Source organism: Lepisma saccharinum, chromosome 7, assembly GCF_977018435.1.
Source record: "Lepisma saccharinum chromosome 7, izLepSacc3.1, whole genome shotgun sequence".
In the NCBI taxonomy this organism is placed as follows: Eukaryota; Metazoa; Arthropoda; class Insecta; order Zygentoma; family Lepismatidae; genus Lepisma; species Lepisma saccharinum.
Window position 1 is genome coordinate 46,475,587 of NC_139235.1, and position 23,820 is coordinate 46,499,406.

Genomic DNA, 23,820 nt, shown 5'->3' on the forward strand with positions numbered 1-23,820 from the left:
CCCTGCTTGGACAGAGTTCGAACCTTTAACCTCTGACTTCCTAGCGCGATGCGGGGTGTAAGGGGTACCTTCCACATAGGCGCCCAAAAGTCAACCTCACTTCCACGTAGTGCACCCTGGACAAGAGACTAACGAGGCTCTGGCGACTGGCACTATGCCCAGTATAATTTTGTTTGTGTTGTCCTGTGTTTTGTCCTTATTTGTGCTGAGTGTTCTTTGCAGCCTCGGCTTTTAACAAAAGTCAGAACATTTTAATATTTTATGATTTTAATTAAGCAACGTTAGAGTTGTTATGTGAAACGGTAAGGGGCTGGACCCCGTATAGTGTGATGGGTGCAAAATGGCCTTAGTGCTGACGCACCCAAAATTTTAAAATCAAATCAAATCAAATCCTAGCGCGATGCCCTGACCACTCCGCCACGAAGGCCGGTTGAATGAAAGGATTTCCCCAAGGATAGGCCTATTGTTCATAATAACAATAACAGGTTTACTATTCTTAGTTTATAAGAAAGAGTTCTCGCTTAGCTGAATGGGTTAGACTCTCTCGTCTTTGTCAGCGGTTTCGGGTTCGGTCCCCGGTGGAAATCTTAATATTTCGGAGTTGACCCTGCATCGTGAAGTCAGGGATGGGATTCGACGCGCTTACCACGCGTCATCCAGTGAAAAGCTCTTTGGCAGGTCCACGGAGTTAAGTTTTTAAGAATCATTAACTAACTAACTCCCTAGCCTTCTTAAACCCGAAGGTTCATGGCTGCAGCAACACAGGCCTTCCATCTTTCCCTATCTTGAGCAAGATCTATATACTCTTTTCCATCCCTACCGATTTTCCTTAGGTCCATCTCAACTTTGTCCCTCCATCTTCGTCTTGGCCTTCCTACAGGTCTCTTACCATCAGGTTTCCCAACAAGAATCCTGTAAACTCCTCTTTCCTCTCCCATTCGTGCCACATGGCCTGCCCACCTAAGTCTTCTTGATTTAATTATTCTGATAATATCTGGACATGAATACAAATTATGTAGTTCTAAATTATGTTACCTTCTCCACTCACCTGTCTCCTCATCCCTTTTAGGTCCAAAGATTTTCCTAAGGATCTTATTTTCAAATACTCTTAATTTATGTTCCTCTTTCAATGTAAGGGACCAAGTTTCACATCCATATAATACTACAGGCAAAATTACTGTTTTGTATATTTTAACTTTTAGTTTCTTAGATATTAAACGAGAAGACAAAAGTTTATGAAGAGAGAAGTAACATGCATTTCCTGAATTAAGCCTACTTTTTATTTCCTCTTTAATATAATTTTCATTTGTTAATATTACTCCTAAGTATTTGAATTTGGAAACTGGTTCAAACAAGTTGTTATCAATAATTAGATTTTGATTATTACCTAACACTTGGTTTTGGCCTGTAAGCATATATTTAGTTTTCTCTTTGTTAACTTCCAAACCTATCTCTTTAGCAGTTTTGAAAAATATTTTAGCATTATTCTTAATTATATTCACATCATAATTATATTTTAAGAATCATTATTGATTATATTATTATTATCAGGAGTGGAAAAATACTTGGTCACCATGGCTCCAGAATTTTTAAATTCAGTTGAAAAAAAATATTTCGAGTTTTCTTTCGGAAATTTCAATTACTTTTTTTTAAAAAAAAAATATCAGTACAGTACGCGTTTTTTAAAATATTTGTGTGTTTTCTGTTACGTGCATCATTAAGTCAGAATAATAAACATACAATTATATTTTTCCTCACTGTTGTTAGCCGAATTTTAAAATCTGCTGCGATGTGGTAAAGTCGGCAATATATTAGAATGTATTTTATAGTTATTCGTTGTTACAAGAGCCTCCTTCTTTAGGAAGCCACCTCAGGCCAAAGAATTAATTACTTTTAATCAATCTTTTGTAATTTAATAAATGAAATGTTTTAAGATCACATTCCATAGCTTATCTTATTTGTATTCATGGCTTTCTTTGCAAAAAGAAAATAACTGTCTCCTGAGAAAAAGGGGCTGAATTATTTTTGGTTTTGTCTACCCCTGATTATTATTAGTATTTCTTGATCAGTACGAGCCTTTCTTGAAAATTTCTCTCAACATCCGTACGCGCACTCTTCAGTTGCATTGTGGGTGCAGGATGAGAAATTTCAAGGAAAGAAATGGGGAGGTTGGCCATTTCAGGAGGAGGAGCTGAGCCCCGAAATCCCATCCTTTGAATACGCCGCTGTTTCTTGCGGTACTTTGGATGCTTTCTCCGGCAAACTATTCCATCACGGCGGGGAACGATATCGTTCTTTGCAGCAGGAGAGGCGGAAGACGCAGGCAGCCGATATCGGAGAACGGCCTTCTCCAAAATTGTTACTTAGACGCGGCTCATTGCCAACCGCCGCCGAGCACATCTGCATCCGGAAGGAATTTCTCCGAATTCTTTTTTCCCTCCGGCGCGGAAACAAGCAAGCGTCTTTTTTTGGAAGTTGACAGTTTCTTAACAACCGATCGATGGAAAATGAAGCGGGTGGAGCCGCGGTTTTTCTTCGCCGACTCAGGACGCAGCTGATGCTGGGAAATCTTCGTTGCACATTCACTTAGGATTACCGGATGGCATCTATTTTCCAGACATAGCTGCTATTACAGTCTTACGTCCTACATTTTCAGAATGAGATAATTTGCATTCTGTCGGAGAAATAAGAAAATCGCATACGAATTATTTTTCCATTGTGGATTTGGTACTCTACTATACAGGGTGTTTCCGTTACCTTGAATCAAACTGGCAGGGTTGATGGAGCCGAGGTGCTCCACGCCTTCATGTCGGGGTACAAAGCACAGGGGAGCACTTTACTTTACTTTTAGGGTTGATGGAAACTGACCCAAGCACTAACGTGAGATTAGGAATCCCGGTCCGAAAATGCATCGGTAAAAAGCCAAGACTAATTGGGGCTGCCTATGACAGCTCTTTCGCCTGATCTCTGACTAGAGTGGTCATGTCAAAAGTGTTGTCTACGAGACACCGGTGGAGAGTGACCTGCTGACAAGAATCCTTGCTGCCTGGGATATCGTCATAACGGCTCCAGTGATGCTGATCCGACAAAGCTTCTTGCGACGCTGTCCTGCCTCCATCGATGCTGAGGGTCGCCATTTTGAACACCTTCTGTTACGTTTACGTCGTAAGAGTGCTACGATGCAATGTAGTAATGTCCGTATTAAATCTACAAGCCGCAGTTGTCTTATTCCACTGTCGTAGGCAGCTCGTAGTATTGGCTTGTAACATTTTAATGACGCATTTCCGGTCCGGGGTTCCTGGTCTCTTATTGGTACTTCGGCCAGTCCCCATCAACCCTACTAGTTTGATTCAATGTCATGGAAACTTCCTGTATAGAATGTCCGAGAAGACCCCGTACCCCTAGATCATATTACATAGTACATATTACCCCTAAATATGATAATACAACAGATGTATTTATCTATTTACATTATAACATCCTTACAAAATCAACAACAAGTTACCATGACAATAACAATATGAGCAATAAATAGTTAATTATGGCGATTCAGTCCATGTCTGCATACTTGGACTTTCTACTAATATTAAATACCTAAAGCCATGAACATCCTAGGGCTTGTAATAAACAGGTTGAGTCAGTTCACTACAAATTGTCCTGTGAGAATAAAGCTAATGTAAAGTTGAAAATGAAAGAATACTGGCCAATTTTCAACACAGTCGCAAGATGATACTTGCAAGTAGAGGTACAAAACTTATCGGACATACTGTTAGTGGAGCATTTAATCTACTATAATTTTTCCACGTCTTCTGGAAAAGGTTAGAGGAAATTGAAAGATTTATACTTTGACCAAAACTGAAATTCTGAGAAAAACTTAGACACTGAAATAGTGTGTTGGAAGACGCACATATGTATCTTGGAGCTGGCGAACGAAAACAAGTCTGCGCAAGTAGTGACGCGAGACGGCTCCACCAATGAACACGTGAGAGGGGAACAGGTTTGTGTGAAGGAGAGGAAAGCGACTGCAGTTACCAGCCTTTGGTGCAGCGTGTACTACTTCGCTCTGCCCGCTCGATTTCCTCCCCTTCTCTGACGGTATGCGCGGCCTTGTTCCAGAGTTCCTAGTTTCAGGACAAACTTAAAGGCAGTCCAACCTTATCTTTCTCCCATCGTTGACGAGGCGAGGAGAGGCGTTTGTGGCCACCATATGTCTTCGTGTGTGTCATTACAAGAGTTGGCAACACGCCTTCATGCCTCGTCACGATTTTATGCACACACGCAGGATGTCAATAAAATCGCTCCTGCGGACCACAGTAATGTGTGGAGGACATCAAAACAAAAGACTTATGTGAGACTTATGTGAATACCGTTTTTGTCGTTTTTGCATCGTTTCGGCGCTACGAACGTTCCAAAAGCCGTTTGCCAGATCCATGATTGCAACCCAACATAAAAAAAGTTTTCAGGAAATGCATTCCACGCTTTACGAGTCGAAAGGAAGGAAGGCGATCTGTTGCAGTGATTCAGTGTTCGTGTAAATCGGAATTGTTCCGCTTACGGGTAACGTATTCATACGAGGAAAAGTCTTGCGATTACCTTCTGTTAATACACCGCGGTTGAAATGAGTATTTGTGATAAAAGAACATTTCTTGTTTACTGGCGGCGGTATTAATGTAGCTTCATTGTTGCAATTAATCTAAGTCTAAAAGCGACTATAACGTGGGCAGATTTGATTGGTTTGTTTCAGTTTACTTCGCTTTTCTGACGCTTTTGGCTAAACTCGGCGATGAGGTAGAATGGTGGTTGTATGGAATGAGCACACTTCGGAAACACAGACTAGCCTCGTCTAGTTCCCTGCACTTTTTGACTCTCTCTTGCACTCTCGCGTCTAGTTGGTTACACAGTGCAGCACCCACTCGTCTACTTCGTTCATTTGGTGTGTGGTGCATGCTAACGAATGAAATGAACATTTAAAGCACCAAACAGGCATTTGTTGATCTTCTGAACTTGAACACCGCTACTCGTCTGCTTGGGTGAGCATTTCCTTGCACCAGCCTGACATCGGGATACACCTACACTACACCTAGTGTCAAAAGTGCAGCGAACCAGGCGGGTCCAATACGAAACACCGTTGAAGATTGTGCTGGCTGTCGATCCTGGCGCCAGAGCCCCGTTTGCCTGCAATAATTCGGTTCCAAGTTGTTCTATGTGGGAGAGAGGCTGACATATTAGAAAGATTGTAATACGAAGGGTCTTAGAAAGAATTTCCGGTCGGGACACATTTGAGCTGTACTTTAAAAGACTATTCCGATGATCTTACCTGTGTACGAAGCGACGCAGTGCAATGACGCTTTCTCTCTCTTGAGGCACTCTCTGTCTATAGGAATGACAAAAAAACATCACTTGCGGTGTGACCTAGACAACCCGCTGCACATTCAAGTAGAGTTGGTTGCATAACATGCAGGATGCAGCAGTATTGAAATTTCTTCTCTGAGACCCATGCGAGGGCACGGTGATGCGAGGGGGCTTTGCGTTTATTGTCTGCTTGGGACGACCGACTCCCACCGCGGGGGGAGGGGAGGGGGTAAAAAAAAGGCCAGTTGGAATGCAGCCACGGCGAAGTTTTGCTATCTCGTCCGCACAAACGCAACCGCTGGATCGAACCAGCTCTCTACATTTCACTCGGAGGAGAGAGGACGCGTTGCATTGTGGGTGAAAAGTGTCTTCCATTGAGTTACTTACTGCTGAAATCCGTAGGGAAGGGTAGTCAACCTTTCATCCCTTTGCCCCTAAAGTGCCAGAGGTTATGCGACCCGCAGCGCGCGTGTGCAGAGACTTTTACTATAAATAAGGGGAGAGTAGTGTTTCGTTTACCTGTATTGGTTGTTGAACCCCGCTGATCTTTACAGGGTTGTTAAAGGTCCAAGAACCCATAACTTCTATTGGGTTCCGCTGCAGGACCGGAGTATTTTTTTCTCGCACAATATAAATTCGGTCCAAGTTGCGAATTGTTTAATTGAATATAGGTTCCTGGACCGTATTTAAATTGATCCGGAAATAAGCTCCCTGGACAGATTTAAATTCATCCGGAGAAAAGGTTCCTGGACCGTATTTAAATTCAGTCTGAAAAAAGGTTCCTAGACCGTACTTAAATCGATCTTTAAAAAAGGTTCCTGGACCGAATTGAAATACTTTATAGATGAAAAGGTTGACTACGGTCCAGAACCCATATAAGCTTGTTGTGATTTTCTCTGACCGAAATTGAATTTATTTAAAATTCCTAGACCTTTAGCAACCCTGCCTCTTTAGGATAATCGCGACAGTGATGATGAATGAAGTAAATTAAAAAGTAAGTAATACTGACCTCCCACCCCTTGGCCGCAAATCACTCTGAACTAGAAAGGTATGAGGCGAAATTGTGGGTGGCATTTACCTGATGATCTTTTCATTTATTTTATTTAACGTAGTTTCCCTGACACTGTTTCATAATCATGACAATTTAGTATCATGACCAGGTGAAATTTATGAACGAACACTCGCAAAGAACCTCATGTCCAGACTAGTACTGGAAGCAAGAACCTAAACACACGGCCATGAAATTAGGCGGGTGACAGAATTTCGCGCTGTTGCCACGTCGGAGCACAATCCCGTGTGTTCGGAGGATTAAGAGAATGAAAGATCTCGTTGTCCTTGTAATCCATGTGGTACAAACTGACAGTATTTGCTCGAAAGGTCTGGGATGACACAAAAGTGCCCCGGAGAGAGGTCTGTCTGACGCTCGAACTAGGCAACGCAGCCCGGTTTACGTTGCCACACAGTGCGTTGGAACCAGCGACTTTTGTCCAACTCTCGCTTTGCTTTTTCCATATGTGGCACCAGCGCAATTCTGCCCAACCGCCTATTTACATGGTCGTACGTTTAGTAAGATTGTAAGTCTACTGCCTAACGCATTGGGCCACTGAATTAACTCAAATACACTCTAGTATACATAAATAGGTCCTAAGTTCCTTCTGCTTATATTGCAGATGTAATTGAAACTTAAATATGAAACTTGAAAATGAGATATTAAAATTACCTCATCGACTGACTAAGGTAACATGCCTCGAAGCCAGGAGTCCTGGGTTCGAATCTGTGTTGTTCTGTCTTTCATCTGTGAAAAGTCATCGAAAGACATCGTCGCGATTAACCTCTAATTCTTTACTTTAATTTCGGCGAAATTGCATTTAAGCTTGATGTAAACAATTCATGTTTTCGTTTGGTTAAACTTTATGGATCTTCTCTTTCAGCATCTCGGATGTAATAGAAGCAAATGAATCGTTTGGAAAATATAATTGTCACAGAAACTGTAGGTCACAATTTCCTGTTACGAACGTTCAGAAATGTAAGAGCATACTTTTTCCGCAATAAAACATATTTCGAGATCTTGCAAATGAATCCCGAAGTTCTGAACTCGTCAAAGTAACGCAATTGAAGTAACGAAAAGTAGTCAGCAATACCTGTAAGAAAGTAACGAGTATCGTTTCAATTATTGATGTAATTTCGGTTACTCAATGCAATTTCCGAACCAACCGTGGATTTATGACGTGGGTGAGATGGCTGATACGTCTCCACTTGTGACCACAAGATTTTGTTTTTTGGTTTGATTTGAGCTTGAATACCATTTTATGCACAGAAGGCTAATCGGGACTGGACCTGCAGTTTAAAGAGGGATCCGAACCACTATGTGCTTCCACCGGTTATCGAACCCGGAACCCCTTGATTACAAGGCGACGACGTTACCATTACGCCATCGGGGTGGCCCTTTACGTTTCAAGAGTCACCACAGAGGATTCATCAGTGTAATTGCAGTAGGAAGGAAGCGTCCTCAGCATCCAGTCAAAGAGGCTTCCGCAGTACACGCGAGCAGATCTCTCAGCCTGTTGAACGAACTCTTCCTGTCCTGAAGTGATTTTCGTGGGCGAGTGGTTTTTGAAATGAGCAACCAAGAGAGAGCGAGCTTCTAGAAGATGCCGCCGGAAGAGGTGAAGTACGAGAGGCTTCAAACAGAACTTCAAATCTTCACACAGTGACCATATTAATACAGTATCCTTTTTTCACCCTCCGTACTGATGTGGAGAAGCCTGGATGAACATGAACAAAGTACTGCCATAGACGTGAGAGGAAAGGCAAGTGAGTTCGTTAAAGACATCGAATCTACTTTCGGTACAAATTCCAGCAGCCAGACGGAAGAATGAAGTGGAATAGAAGCTAATGAGGTTGGAGTGCTTAGTCTGAGCATTATTGAAATTTCCCGACATAGACGCAGACTTCTCGTCGCCCTTTAATCAAGGATTCAGCCAGACGTTGAACGCAATAATGCCAACTGCAGCCCACCGGTGGGAGGGTCAAAGGAAACGGGGTCATTTGATTCCCTTGAAATAAGGAAATATTGTCTGCTTCTCCTTTTCATTTGTGACCTATTGTCTCATTTTCTGATATCTCCTTTTAGCTTTTGTTCTTCTTTACTCAGTTTAGTATCTCATTTACTCTGTTTTCTCTTCATTATGCTCTCTCTCTTTTTCTCTCTCTCTCTTTTTTTCTCGCTTCCCTCTCTTCTCTGACTTCTTTAATTCGCTTCCTTTCTATGAATCTCTGTCGCTTCGTTTGTTCTTCTCTTTTCACTGTTCTAAAATGTTTCTGTCGCTTGATGACGCATGCACAAAACTTCAACACACCGCACTTCAAGACAATTTTTCGTCAATCTCCGTAGCAGAGTGATTAGCACAGCACGCTACGACGACGCCAGGAGTCCCGGTGTCGAATCCCGACCTGGGTATGGGCGTTCTCTGTGGCCGTCCTTTCATCAATTTCATCATATCTCCTCATTGTCGCGATTACCCAAAAGCGACGTAAAATAACCTGATTTCATCAATCAGTACAACTTTTCGACCCCCCCCCCTCTTTTTCCCTTCTCCACGGAGAATTTCCTGTGGGTGCTCATGACTGCAGCATAAGTGGCAAAATCAAATGCAGATCGTCGTCGTCACTGGGGAAGGATGGTGGTCGTTATTCTGTTGCTTGACCACGTGGTTTTCCATGGTGAATAGGGCTTGCGTTAGTGCCTGCAACATGCAGCATTTGAGGTGATTTCGGAATATGTAGGAGCTTTTTAACAACCCCATCTTCGGACATGTGTTGACTTTCATAGTGCCAATTGAGCAAAGAATTTTCGGCACAATACGGAGATAAATATAGCAAAGTTAAGCCTATACTATGTAGTTCGTTGGTTGTTATAAGGGTAAAATTTCCAATGAATTAAATTAATTTTACTTATGAAGGATTTTCCAATAAGAATGATATGATTTTGAAATGAACTGGCAACTATGCTTCAAATGTTATAATTCTCACTAGTTGTCATTTGTGTTTAGTATAATGTGACAATTCATCATGGCTAAATACACGCTTCAAGAACGTTTGGTTATTATCCCAAAAATTTAAGAAAATAGACGTTCTTTTGAAACTTGAAACGGATCATAATTTTGGGCAAAAAATTATTTTCTCAGATGAAGCTCATTTCTGATTAAGTGGATATGTTAACAAACAAAATTGTCGTTTTTGGTGTGAAAACAATCCACAAGAGATTCACGAGAAGCCCTTGCATCCGCAAAAAGTCACTGTATGGTGCGGTTTATGGCATGGTGGTATCATCGGACCATTTTTTTTTTTCAAAAAGAGGTAGGAGATGCAGTTACAGTGACTGGTGAGCGGTACCGATTGATGTTAAGAGATGTTTTGTGGCCAAATTTAGATGAAACTGATTTGGAGGAAATGTGGTTCCAACAAGACGGTGCCATATGTCACACTGCTAATGCTACTATCGACGTATTGCAAGAAGTTTGGTGAAAAGATAATTTCAAGAAATGCAACTGTTAGTTCGCCTCCAAGAAGTTGTAATTTAACTCGTTTATATTGCTTTTTGTGGGGTTATTTGAAATCTATAGTCTATGCAAACAGACCACGAACCCTTGATTCGTGACATTAGGCACGAGTTATTGCACAAAGTCATCGAAAATTGAGTTCATCGAATTCACTCGTGTGCACGAAATCGAGGTGGACATTTAAATGATGTGTTATTCAAAACATAATGTAATAAACTATGCTTCAAAATAATATAAAAACTTGGGTTGTATCTGAAATAGTTTTCATTGTAAAATCATATCGTTCTTATTGCAAAACCCTAGATAATGATACCGCACTTGTTTCCCAATTGTAACGTGTTGCAACTTTTAGACCAACATACAGCTGTAATAAAGCGCTGAAAGAAAGTGATGTAAAATGATCAACACGCCGATTCTAACTAACGCAATTTCAACACAAGAAGTTTAACTTGGCTCGCCCATTCATCCTCTCTCGAGTATTGATCACCTCCAAGTTAGGTCTTTGCAGACCGTTGATCTGATGAACTCTTAGTCCTGTGGAGGACGTTGGAGGGACGAGGGAAGGGGCAGTAGGAAAAGACTCTCTTGATGAAATTTCGTCTTTTCACCTACACTGACATTTCAGTCTGGCTAATTAGGAATACAATAGCTCCACAGCAGGGAAGTATTCATCTTATAATTAAGAAAAATCACAGCCAAGAGCAACAACAGGTCTTGATCGAAAGCGGAGGTTTATTCGTAATTTTGCGTAGAACTACTTTAATGATCTGCATGGTTTTTAAGTTTGTTCTTAAAATTCTGTTTCTGCGGCATCTTTCTACCACACCATTCAAATGCCGTAAAAATTTCCGTGAGCATTTTAAAACTACGAGGGTCATCCAGAAAAAAGGAACCTTTTGGTATAAAACACAAACAAGAAATCATGTGTGAAAAAGCATTAATGGTACATAAACTACATACCTTACTCTACTTTTCCACATATTCGCCTTACCTATTCAAGCACTTATCATAGCGTGATACCAGTTCGTTGATACCGTCGTTGTACTCGTTTGCCGCCAATGCATTCAACCATGTGTAACAGTGTGCTCCTTAGTCAGCAGTTGAGGGACTCATCTGGCAGAGATTTTCTTGTACCGAAGGTAACGATTTCGTAAAGATAAGATCGTGAAATCGCAGGAAAAGATTCGTGCAGAATGTCTAATGTGAAACACTGGACAGCCTGGATTGCTTCATCGATCTTTGTCTTTAAGGCTTCTGTAGGTGGAGCGTGCTGTGTACCACAGCTGAATGTTCCTTCATTCCGGAAAGCACTTTGCCGCGACTGATGAACTCAAAGACGCTGTCACTACGTGGTTGAATACATTGGCTGCAACCGAGTACAATGACTGCATCAACAATACAACATGTTCCGTTCAAACCTCCCACATTTCAATTCATCATTGCTAAAAGGTTATGAAACACAATTGAAGGCGAGTGATACTAGACGAAAGAGAAACCCAATCAATTTTATTGCATGACCTCGAAGTTCACCGTTCTCTCACTATGCAGCGCCACAATCGCATAAAGCACATTGGCGACTCCGCAGCAGCGCACAATCTGTATTCTGTTATGGAGAGACCAAGTCAATCATCACAGTGCAAAGAAATTACCGGAGAGAATATACAGATGAAGCATCTGATGGGAAAACCATTAAGGCATGGTGTGCGAAGTGTTTGGCTACTGGAAGTGTTAATAAACAATCTGGAGGTTCTCGTCGACATGTTTCGGAGGAGAAAGTGGAAGAAATCCGAGCGGGATTTCAGAGAAGCCTGCGTAAATCACTTCGCCAAGCGTCCAAGCACTTCAAAGTTCAAACTTTGTTGTAAGTGCTGAAACGCTTGAATGGGTATGGCGAATATGTGTAAAAGTAGAGTAAGGTATGTAGTTTCTGTACCATAAATTGTTTGCACACATCATTTGTCGTTTGTTTTACACCAAAACATTCCTTTTTTTCTGGATGACCCTCGTATTATCGGCTAACTGTGAACACAACTGCAATTATTATCCGTATTTATGCAAAATAAAATATTTAAATTCAAATATGAAATTCTCAGTGCTGATACACACACCCATATAAAGTAAAGTACCCAAATAAGAGAGAATTTTTGTTAATTGCCTAGGAATGGAAGTGGAAATGCATATTTTTAATCTGCATGGGCAGAATACATAAAACATTTTGTTATTTTTAGAAGTGACAATAACATTTTCAGACAATTATTATTACGTAAAATTACTTAAGAAAGCAAGGAAACTGAAATTACTGAGCTGAGAATTGAAGAAACACATAGCACTGTTATATTATATACACTTTAATACATTTAGGAACCTTTTAAAACTGAAGAGGTCAGTCCAATAGTGGCCTAACTCCTACCAATAGCAAATTATTATTGTTTACTTGACATTTTCCAGGTGTGGAATAATTTTTTTTTCTAAAACTTTTAATGTTAACATACAGAATTTTGTTGATCCCTTCATTTGACATTTGCGCTGTTCAGAGCAGGTTGGGCAAATGAAAGGTTATTCATCAGCGCCACAGTCTTCGTGTGCCTAACGACAACGTTTCGAACATCATGCCCATTTTTTCACCCTGGTGTCATCTGAAAAAAAAAAGTCTAGTGCATTTCCTCGATATTCCGAGTCAATAGGATCAATTAATTCCAAGTTAATGACGCATTCTTCATGTCTAGAATAATTGTTTAAATTACATTTTACATCAGAAGGTAACTAACAATTGCATTGGAAATGTAGCACTAATAGAAAACTGAATTGAATTTAATATTTTTAGCAATTATTATCCAAGTTTTTTGTTTGAAATATATACAAAAATAAATCGCTAAGTAAGAGATACTGTCTCGTAATAGGAACCCTAGGTATCTCTTATTAGGGAACACAATGAATAATAATAAAATGGATGCCCCAGGTCAAAATTCTAATATTCTGTATTAGTAATCTACACTAGTGTCCAAAATTAAAGCAACAAACATAAATCCTTTCTTTGTGTGATTTTTTTGTTGATAAATTTGCCAAGTTTAACCTGTTGCTATTGTGATTTTTTGTTGATAAATCCTGTCAGGGGTGTCCACAGGGGGGCTTAATGACGCAGGTTGCGCCATTGACATTTGGGGGGGGGGGATTTTTCCCTTCAAATAATATAAAATTCAACATTTGTATCTTTTCCAAAATATACAGGGTGTCGCAAAACTCTTTCAACAACGCTTGGGTGCTGGTAGATATCAGAAAAACAAGTAACTTTTCCCTATAAAGTTTACCTCGAAAGCGCTTAGTTTCTGCGCTATAAGCGCTTAAAGTCTACCCTGTACGTATGCAACCCAACACAGCAAACGCTTGCTCTCACATAACTAGCAGGGGCGCGTGGCAGGGTTGCCACTAGCGTTCCTCTTTAAGAGAGACGACTTAAAAACAACAACTTGGTAGTCTTCCCTGAGCAAAATCCAAAACATTAATGGTACTTGCGATGTTGTAAGAAGCATTGACAGTATTTATAAACTGACCAAGACAAATAATGGGCAGACTGAAATTCAAGATTACTCATTCTAAAATATCTCCATAATTGATTGATTGATTTGGTTTATTTTAATTCGCTTTTCTGCCACCTTTGGCTAATCGCGAAGATGAGGATGATATGATGAAATAACAAATGACACCAATGTCTAGACCAGGATTTAAATCCGAGACACCTGGCGCCGTAGCGAGCTATGCTAACCACATCACCACGGAGTGTTTCGTGTATCATGCAATATCAACAATTGCAAGGAACACGTGAGATAGAGGAAATCCACGAACGAACAAATGTAAGCATGATGTGTTTGCTGCCTCGTTTCGAACAAGCAGACTGTAATGTTATTACAATTTATTTATTAGAAAATTGTGAACTAGCGCTATTGCAATCGAGTTCGTTATAAAAAGCAGGCTGAAAAGAAAGAAAAATCTCGGGCAGATGAATATTCTTGAGCCACTTCGGTGACTGAGTACATTTAGTGATCAACACATGATCTCTCTACCGAATGTTCCGGACACGAGTTCCGACCGGGACAAAAATGTTAACGGATCTTTTGTCCTCGTATTTACTATTTGCCCGAAAGTGCAGGAAAATTACGTACAATGAGAATAATATAAATTCACAAGAATTATTCCGGAAATTCATCTAGATGTCAGAATCTCGCTCGTTTGCTACAAAACGTTATTTCCAGGGTGAACTAAAAGTTGACATTTTGGTGCCTTCTGAAAATATTACTCTTACATTTCAATGTTGATATCAACTTACTACAATCAATGATAAATATGTACAATTTATGACGTGTACTCAATGGTTTCCTTTTGATTATTTTTTTTCACGTTCCATGATAAGAATGCAAAGCAAAGACACAAAATGAGAAAACTAATTCGCACACATGAGAAGAGTGTAAATCACGAGGATTTCTCTTGATGTACCAATATCAAACGATATCGTGAAGTGCAGAACAAACTAGTACAAGCAGTAAGTATGCACCGAACTCAATGTAATTCCTTTCAATGAAATATTAATTTCTTCCTACAACTTATTTAATAGAGCTTTCAAGATTAACCAGTTTGAGTGGAGAGAAAAAGAGAGAGAGAGAGCGAGAGCGAGAGGGGGGGGGGTTAATTCGCATGTTCCTTTTATTGCAAATAATCGTTGGAATTTTCTTGATACCAATTTTTAAAACACATAATTGTTCTTACATGCATATCAGTTGTCAGTAAAATTTATAGGTTGCCACTGTTTTCTAAAATAAGCTAGGGATCTTGGGTTCGAATCCCGGCTTGGGCATGTATGTTTGTGAGTGTCCATTCATCAATTTATTCATATCATCGTCACTCATCACCATCTTCGTAAATTAGCCAAAAGTGGCACAAACAGCTAAGTAAAATAAAGCAAATCAATCAAGCAATGAATCAATCAATCATTAAATTAAAAGAGCCTCGCAATTATTTCCTTTTGAGACAAACACGATTAGCAATAACGCTAGCACAGATAGGAATAATTTTCAAATAAATTGTAATAACTCGGGTTCGAGTCCTGGTCGAGCCTGCATTTTTCGCTGAAAATTTCTACATTTCAGTCTGCGTGTTCGAAACGAAGCAGCAAACACATCATGCTTACATTTGTTCGTTCGTGGATTTCCTCTATCTCACGTGTTCCTTGCAATTGTTGATATTGCATGATACACGAAACACTCCGTGGTGATGTGGTTAGCATAGCTCGCTACGGCGCCAGGTGTCTCGGGTTTAAATCCTGGTCTAGACATTGGTGTCATTTGTTATTTCATCATATCATCCTCATCTTCGCGATTAGCCAAAGGTGGCAGAAAAGCGAATTAAAATAAACCAAATCAATCAATCAATTATGGAGATATTTTAGAATGAGTAATCTTGAATTTCAGTCTGCCCATTATTTGTCTTGGTCAGTTTATAAATACTGTCAATGCTTCTTACAACATCGCAAGTACCATTAATGTTTTGGATTTTGCTCAGGGAAGACTACCAAGTTGTTGTTTTTAAGTCGTCTCTCTTAAAGAGGAACGCTAGTGGCAACCCTGCCACGCGCCCCTGCTAGTTATGTGAGAGCAAGCGTTTGCTGTGTTGGGTTGCATACGTACAGGGTAGACTTTAAGCGCTTATAGCGCAGAAACTAAGCGCTTTCGAGGTAAACTTTATAGGGAAAAGTTACTTGTTTTTCTGATATCTACCAGCACCCAAGCGTTGTTGAAAGAGTTTTGCGACACCCTGTATGTAAAAATTTTACATCATATTTAATCCATTAGATGAAGAAATGAAAGTGTTTAGGGCATTATCGAAAGGGGGTGGGGTATCGAACTCCTATATATTAGGCCTTAATTGACACGTGGGTTCTGAGGGGGATTCTGAATTAAACTTTGGCGGGGGGGGGGGGGTGACAGTATCCAACTCTAGGTCTTAGATTATGGCGAGTACTTTAGTTAGAGGGGGATTGAGCATTAAATTGAAGGGGATATCCAATTCTTGTGTATTCCTGTTGTCTTAGACTGTTGCGGAAATTCTGGTGTGGAGACTGAGAATTAATTTTTTGGAAGAGGCAATATCTACTCTTCAATATTAACAGCAAGTCTAAAATTGGCATGAAAATTTTGGTGGTAGGATTGCGTATGGAATTTAAAGGGGGAGATAGAAAGCTCTTGATAAAGTGTTAAATCTTAGATTGTCAAGGGATTTCTGTAGTGGAGAGAGAGTTCGAGCATTACATTTTGGAGACTGTATTTAGCGATAAGGCATACACGTTTTCGACCCCGAATGTGCCAAAGGAAAAGCTGGAAAAGACTAAATATGTCGGGATCTTAAGAAAGTATTGACACCCCATTAAATTAATATTCTTCAATGTTAAGGGTACTGATTGATTTATTGATTTTGTGTTTTAAGTCCACTTCATGCACTCTAAGGCTAATCGGGACTGAACCCACAGTTTAAAGTGGGATCCACGCGATATTCTCGATTATTATGAACGATTTTAGGGGTGGTCTTGAGTGATGGCACCCTTGGAGGAGGGGCAGATCAATTATAATGTTCAGTAAAGCTAAGAAAAATGTTACTTTCGGTAGACACGCTGTCGTAATTAAATATTTTGTGGGGATTACGATATGGTTTAAGGGCGCGAATGATATGATTTGGGGGGAAACGCATGACATGATTTTGGGGGGGGATGCGCCATTGGCCTTCGGGGGGTTGGGCACCCCTGAGTCCTGGCACATTAAGGTTAGTTTATTTTCTATCTTAAACCAGTTGTCTATGACATCATAAATATTACTATGACCTGATCGTATTATGTGGTCAAATGGACACACGGGAAAGAATTTCCTTTTGTTGCTTTAATTTTGGACATTAGTATATCTTACGGTATTATACGTATTTTTTGTTATTAATTTGTTACTATTTATAATAAATTTATTACTATTAATAATACGTTTGTTAGCTTACCTACAGTGATGTTCTTTTAGTCATTAAAAGTCATTACAACATTTCAAAGTGTGACAAAATAATTCGGCGTGCTCTCAGCTTCGTTGTTCATTTTCAACTGACGTCGAACAAAGACCACAACGGCTTCGAAGCACAAGTATTGAGTCCCCGTAGTTGTCGATTCTAGGTCTTTTCCAATCTTACGGCGGGCGCTCTATATGCTGACGAGGGAAGTGGGGGGCGGGGAGGCGACCAATCCAGCACGATAAGAAACACAGCAGCCTGTAGAACGAAGTACACGTATATTAGTTCTTCCCCTCGACGTTGTAACTCTTGGCGCCACCGCTGTTGTCTGGTTGGTCTGCGGCATAATCCCCGCTCCCCACTTCCCTTTCCAGCATGAGGACCGGCCGCCTTTACAGTATAAAAGACCTATAATGGCAGACTATACTGTAGATGTTAGCCCCGTGTCTATTTCAGTAAAACCTCGTTAATCCGGATTAATTGGGGGGATAACTTGACCGGTTTAACGAAAGTCTGGATTAACTGAAATAACCTAAAAGAACAGTAGGAAGTGCATTAAAACTCCGTTTATAGGAACAAAACATGTTTATTATGGTGTATTTAAAGGGCATATGCCTAAATACACTATACAGTAGAGTACAAAGTCTGCGGGAAACAGAATTTCATCAGTGGTTGACTGTCTTTTCTTTGGGAAGTTCTCTTGTTGACTTCTAGCCACATTTAAACCTTGCATTCTGATATTTTGTTTCCTTTTCCCTGTCCGGATTAATCGAAGTCCGGCTTATCTGGGTCCGGATTAACGAGATTTTACTGTATTAGGAACCTGTATCTTATTTGGTTACCTTATGTATCCGATCTCCGCGGCTGAGTGGTTACTGCATCATGCTACGACTCCAGAGGTCTCGGGTTAGAATCCCAACATACGCAGGGACTTCGTTACTGTCTTCGTCAATTTCATCATATCATTACTCATCGTCATCTTCGCGATTAGCCAAAAGTCGCAGAAAAGCGAAGTAAAATGAACCAAATCAGTATGTATTCATTATGAACTTATTACTGATACTGTGTTATTTTTTTTAAAAAAATCTTAACATTGCCGTTTCAATGCATTCGGAAACTGTCCAAGTGAAGCAGTGGCCGACCCTCACTTTCAGAGGACAACGTGTAACAATTACAAGAATGGTAAATGCGGAGCCCGAAAGATTCCGTTGCCACAGCTTGAAGGCAACTGGGTATCCCACAAAGAACAGCGTGGCGTATTGTTAAGGAGACGTCTTCACTGCAAACAGCACCGCATAATCCCGCTTCAGGCTCTCAAACCCACGACGAACTATCTCCGACATTTGTTCTTCATGAACATTTATGAACTGATTAGTGAGAGCGATAAGTTTTTTGGTAAACGGACGGTTCACGGACGAGGCTACATTTCACCTTTCTGGAAACACGCAATGTTCGAATTTGAGGCATGGGAAATCCACCTGCGATTGTTGAAAATCAACTGAACTCACCAAATTGAGCGTTTTAAGCGAAAAGCCTTGTGCCCCCCTCCCCGCAACTGAATGAGCATTTGTATTTACCACTGGTTTTTCACCAAGTTATTTACTGCTTGCATTTCAAACTTTTGACTTTGTCAAAATTTCGGAAAAGCTTGTAGCCCCATCAGCTCCCCTCTGCGTACGCCAGTGATTTTATCCCAGAGAAAATCCGCTATTGACTTGATAATTCCACGATGCAAAAGTTGTCTGTAGCCGCTCTTACTTCACACGACTTCTTAACGCGTTCTATATTCAATTAGACTATGGCGCTTCGTTAGTTTTCCAGTATTCTTTTAGTATGTTCTAATATAACACACACACACCGTTCGTAGACATTAGTCCCCGTTCATAGCTAATAAATAAGAGCCCAATTTCTTGCTACTGCTAATGGAGTCACAGAACACTGCCGGTGCTTTGTTTTCACAGGTTAGTAATGCTGGAATTATCCAAGAGAAATTGCCTGTGTACATAGTTTCGCAGAATGGCCAGCCAAACCTGCGCATGTGCGCGTGCTGTCATGCAGTCTGGCCCTTTTGATACGCTCCAAATTGTCACGTGGTGTGGGCCCCCGGTTTGCTCCAAAGCTGGTTGCCATACATATCAGTTCATTATGGCGCAACGTCTTTTTATTCTATTCAGTGGCGTATTTACGCCTTCATTTCGGCGGGTTTTAAGTTTCCTATAAAAACATTTCCCTGAACATTACATCCTAGGGGTTTATGGGGGAGGTGTGGAGGTAGGAGCTCCATAATTCACGTTTTCGGCCATTGTGGAGGACAGTTTCGATAACCGGCGGAGGCACTTTAAACTGTATATCCAGTCCCGGTTAACCTTTCTTTGCATAAAGTGGACTTATAACAAAACTCAACAAACTCTTATGCATGTATGGACCACAGAGCGGTCAGCTGTACAGTGACGTAAAAAGCATTGAAAGGAGGGAGTGAGTGAAGCAGGAGGCTTCGTCGGTCGCACTCATGCAGTGGGGAAGCTTTCGTCATCTGATTTGTGAGTAACAATGCAGTGTGGCAATGTACTGATGGCAAAAGAAACAGTTCCGTGAAAAGGAAGGCGCAGTAATTTTCTCTTCTCAAATGAAGCGACCCCCTCCCCCCTTCCTGCTTTCTGGACTCGAGGTGCAGAGTACAGGCGGGAAGTTCACACAGCACGGAGCGCTCGCTGCCATTCACAAGTGCAAGCAAGATGCACAAACCTGATCTAGTTAATCTAAATATCATACAATACGAACAGAAAAAGAAAGAAGATAAGATTCGGAGAGAGAAACGAATTGAGGAAGGAAGAGAAAAGAGGAAGAGTCGATATTCCAAATTAAACGGTCGGAAATGGCAAATGCCACTTTGAGTCCGTATGTTAATGTATTAAGCCGCCACTCTTGTCGACATCACGAATCCTGGAATAAATAACAACAGTGTTGATAGTTATCTTCCACCAACAAGATTCCATTGTTTTGACTTCCCTTTCCCCCCCTATATTCCCTTTTTAAAAGACATTTTCCCTCCTGGTCCCTTTACTGACTAGTTTTTCAGCCCAGATTCCCTTTTTTTCCTTTTTAAAAAAACGTCTTCCTTGTTCCCTTTATTGGCAAGATATCAAATATTTTTTACGACTGTTGTTTCCCTAAACAAAACATTCAACAATTGCATATTTTGTGCAGCTTAGAGGAAAGAAAGAACAAGCGCCTTCTACCTTATCTTCCCTCCATGAGTGTTGGGAGTACGTTGCAGCGATTGTTGTAACAATGCGATCTGGGCTTAAGCAGTACCAAACGCTTTGTTCAGTTGAAAGTGTAGTTATATCCTAGATTTAGACTCTTATTGTGAAGTTTTTTTAGAATAGTTTTAAATTTACTGTGTGACAGCGACGACAATATTGAGTGTCAGTGAAATGGCGAAACCAGGTACAAGTGGCAGCAAGCTATGGAATGCGGTAAGCTGTTGCAAGGAAGATTTCATCGAAAGGGATGGTAAGATTATTCGCTGTAGAACCTTCAGAAAAAGGAAATGATGAAGGACCATAGTTCATTTTTGCACTCCACTAAAAATATTATCTTAAATGAAAGCACAATATAAACCATTCATATATAGAAAGGGATACATTCAATTTCTTGCATTTTTTACTTTACTACATACGAAGTTTAATGTATCCCTTTTTATATATGAATGATATATATTGTCCTTTGCTTGAAAATAATATTTTTAGTGGTGCAAAAATAAACTATAGTCCTTTTTCATTTCTTTTTTGGCAAGAATTTTCCCCTTTTTATTAGAGAAAATTTTCCCCCTTTAAAATCGGCCTCTACGTACTTACAACATATCAGAAATGTGCACTTTTTCTTGTATTTTGATGCAGGAACGTGGCATATTTATTGAATACTCATAGTTGGGTAAAATCGTTAATTTAATTTACATTTCTGTGTCCCACAATTTCTATAACCTTCATTGTATTCGGTTTTTTCGGACTTGCCTGGCACCGCTCACTAAACAAGAAATATGGTTAAGGTATTTTGCCCCCTTCGTGGTTACTTTGTGCCCCAAAAATGAGAAGTTACGAAAAAGATATCTGTCAGATTCAATAAAGGATAGCACGGAAACTACTAATCTGAGAACAATAGTAATAACAACAATAAATAGTAATAAAGAGAAAGATTTTTCAGTCAATACATTTGGAATTATAAAACTGAAGTTACAGCGATTTTCAGAAAGGTCTGAAAAATGGTAAAATCACAGTTTTGCTGAAAATTGCCGCCATATCAAACGCAAGCCTGAAAAATATACAATGTCGGTTTTGAACACTTGGAGGATATAGAAATAAGTGTTGAATTTCTTAATATTTTTAATAATGATTAAGCGACAAATTAATTGAAATTTGGTTGAAATGACGTGAAATGGACCAATAATAAGTACAAGTAGGAAGTGTAGTTGGTACCGCCTGAGGGGAAGCATACTTAAGTCATCTACTTGTCAAAAGTATCGTTTTTAAGATCTGTTCCATGAACTGTAACGTGATATTAATTTCTCATTGAAGGTTGTAAGTGTTCACTGATGACTACTTTTCTTGAGATAATGCGAGATGGACATGCTTTTGATAGCCTAATAGCGTATCCCGTCATTAGGTGATTAGTGAGGGGTTCGCGTGTTCCAGTTTCACAGCGAAGATTCTATCAGGGATTTCACTTCTATGTACGGGGAAGGGAGACATTGTTCCAAGAATAGAGCAAGATTCACGTCATAAAAATAGCGTTTTAGGGTCAGGCAGTTTTTTTCGTCTCGCCTATTTCATTATACAACTTATTTTGCAATGTCGTGCCTGGGAATTTCTTAAGGTGAGATATCACCTATTCCCCGTAGTTTGACAATGCTATATTTCCCCATCTATTCACGCATCTGGATTTTTACGATGTGTGAGGTAAAGGGGTTATGCGACTCGCCATAAATCTCTCCCTGGACATGCCACTATTCAGTTGTACCAGTATATCATGAGCTGAAATCTTCGTAATTTTCGTGAAGTATGCTTGATTTAGAAGTACAATACTGTCATGGTTCATTGGTTCCAAACGTCTAAAAATCTAAAAATATGAAAATCAATATGGCGAGGTGGAGAAATATCTGAAATATTATATCGTGACGTTCGTCTCGCCCCCCCATCTCCATCCCCACCCCCCAAAAAACTTTCTCGAGTTATTTAGCAAATCGTGATCTGTACTGTCAATCTCAAGCATTGCGCTATTGCTGCTCAGTTCGAGTGTATGTACAGGGTGATCCAAATAATATTATACCCAAAACAAAGGTGGTAATAAGTTAGTTTTTTAGTCATCAGAATGTTTTTGTAGTAGTTGTCAGAGACTTCTTGAGTTACGTGTTTTGGTTTATTCTTTAAAGTTTGTCAAGAGTTTCAAAATCTCAGCTGCAGTCGCGATATTACACACCAGTAGCTTCAAGCTACATTCCAAAACATTCTAAGAATAACCGACATGTTGCGCCTCAATTCGGACAAGGCCACTTTCAACATGTGGTCTGGGAAATGGAGCGTGTAGCACTCTTGACCGCATTTGCGCAAGTTTTAACGTGTAAGTTACAGATGTACTTGATCGAACATACTAACACTCTTCGCGTCGTTGGGTATAGTTTTGTTTGGACCACCCTGTATGTACAAGCGCCATTTCAAACTTTCTGCACGCTCTAGTTTTTATTGTAAAAACGATGTTAGGTTCAAAGTGCATAGTCAGGAATCACTGAAGTTCGTGCTAGATTCCTGTATATTTCTTTTTGGCGGATAAGTCAGATAATGGTTCCTTCGTTCTTCGGGCCGAGCATGGGGAATGTGCAATATCATTGAAACAAAACCTTCAGCAAGTTTAAAGTTACCCTCTCAAGCATAACCAGTGCAAATTCACTACACATAAGCTTATATGAAGTAAAATTGAAGTGTTTACAAATAATGATGGTTAATTTATGCCCACACATCTATGAGCGTGACTGTACGACGTTTGAAGTGCACGAAAGACCTATTTTCCGCATGTTTCAAGCTCCCCAACTTATGTTGATATTTTCAAAACTCTGTAGACTACTTTTTGGAGTTTTAAGGAACGAAACGCTCAGCTGTCTGAAGGCATTACATGGGGTATAATTTGATAATAGAATCCTTAGGCTAGTCGAAAATGTTGTGATTGTGACCACACCAATATAATTGTCTTTATAGCTGACTGCCATGCGAGAGACCCGGGTTCGATCCCCGACGGAGGAGAACCGGGACTTTTTCAACCTGTTCAAGCGGCTCCGGCACTTACCCAGCGTCGTATAAAGTGGGTACCTGGAGGAAACTGGTGGGTAAAGGCGGCCAGGGGCGTGGTGCTGATCCCATCACTCCTAGCTCGGCCGAGATCAAGGAAGTGTGGGGCCCTAACCCCACACCCCCTATACGCCTTCATGGCGTGGTGCAAAGCACAGGGGAGCACTTTACTTTACTTTTTATAGCTCTTGTGACAGCTTCCTGGCCTGAGAGTGCTATTCCGGATTCTCATTCGAGAGAAGGCGATCGACACACCTGCGTGGCGGTGCGCGTAATGTGCTTAACTAGCGACTTCACCACTGACGGTCTCAGATTCGAATCCTGGCGTTGACATTTGTGTTCCTTTGTGCGTGTCCCTTATCTCCTATCCAATCATCACTCATCCCCATCGTCGCGATTAGCCTAGACAAGCAGAAAAGTGACGTAAAATAAGAAAAATGATTAGTTACGTTTGAAAGGAAAATTTGAGGTAACCAAACTTTGGGAAATACACTTGCCACGGTTGATGCTCGAAAGAAATACTATATTTTTAA

The 23,820-nt window shown here is 40.4% G+C and overlaps 1 protein-coding gene across 1 annotated transcript in view; it reads left to right on the forward strand.

Annotated features, from left to right (window-relative positions):
• The window catches only part of Pgant2 (polypeptide N-acetylgalactosaminyltransferase 2), a 521,273-nt gene that overhangs the window by 447,763 nt on the left and 49,690 nt on the right, over positions 1 to 23,820 (forward strand). The gene's annotated exons all lie outside the window — the stretch shown is intronic.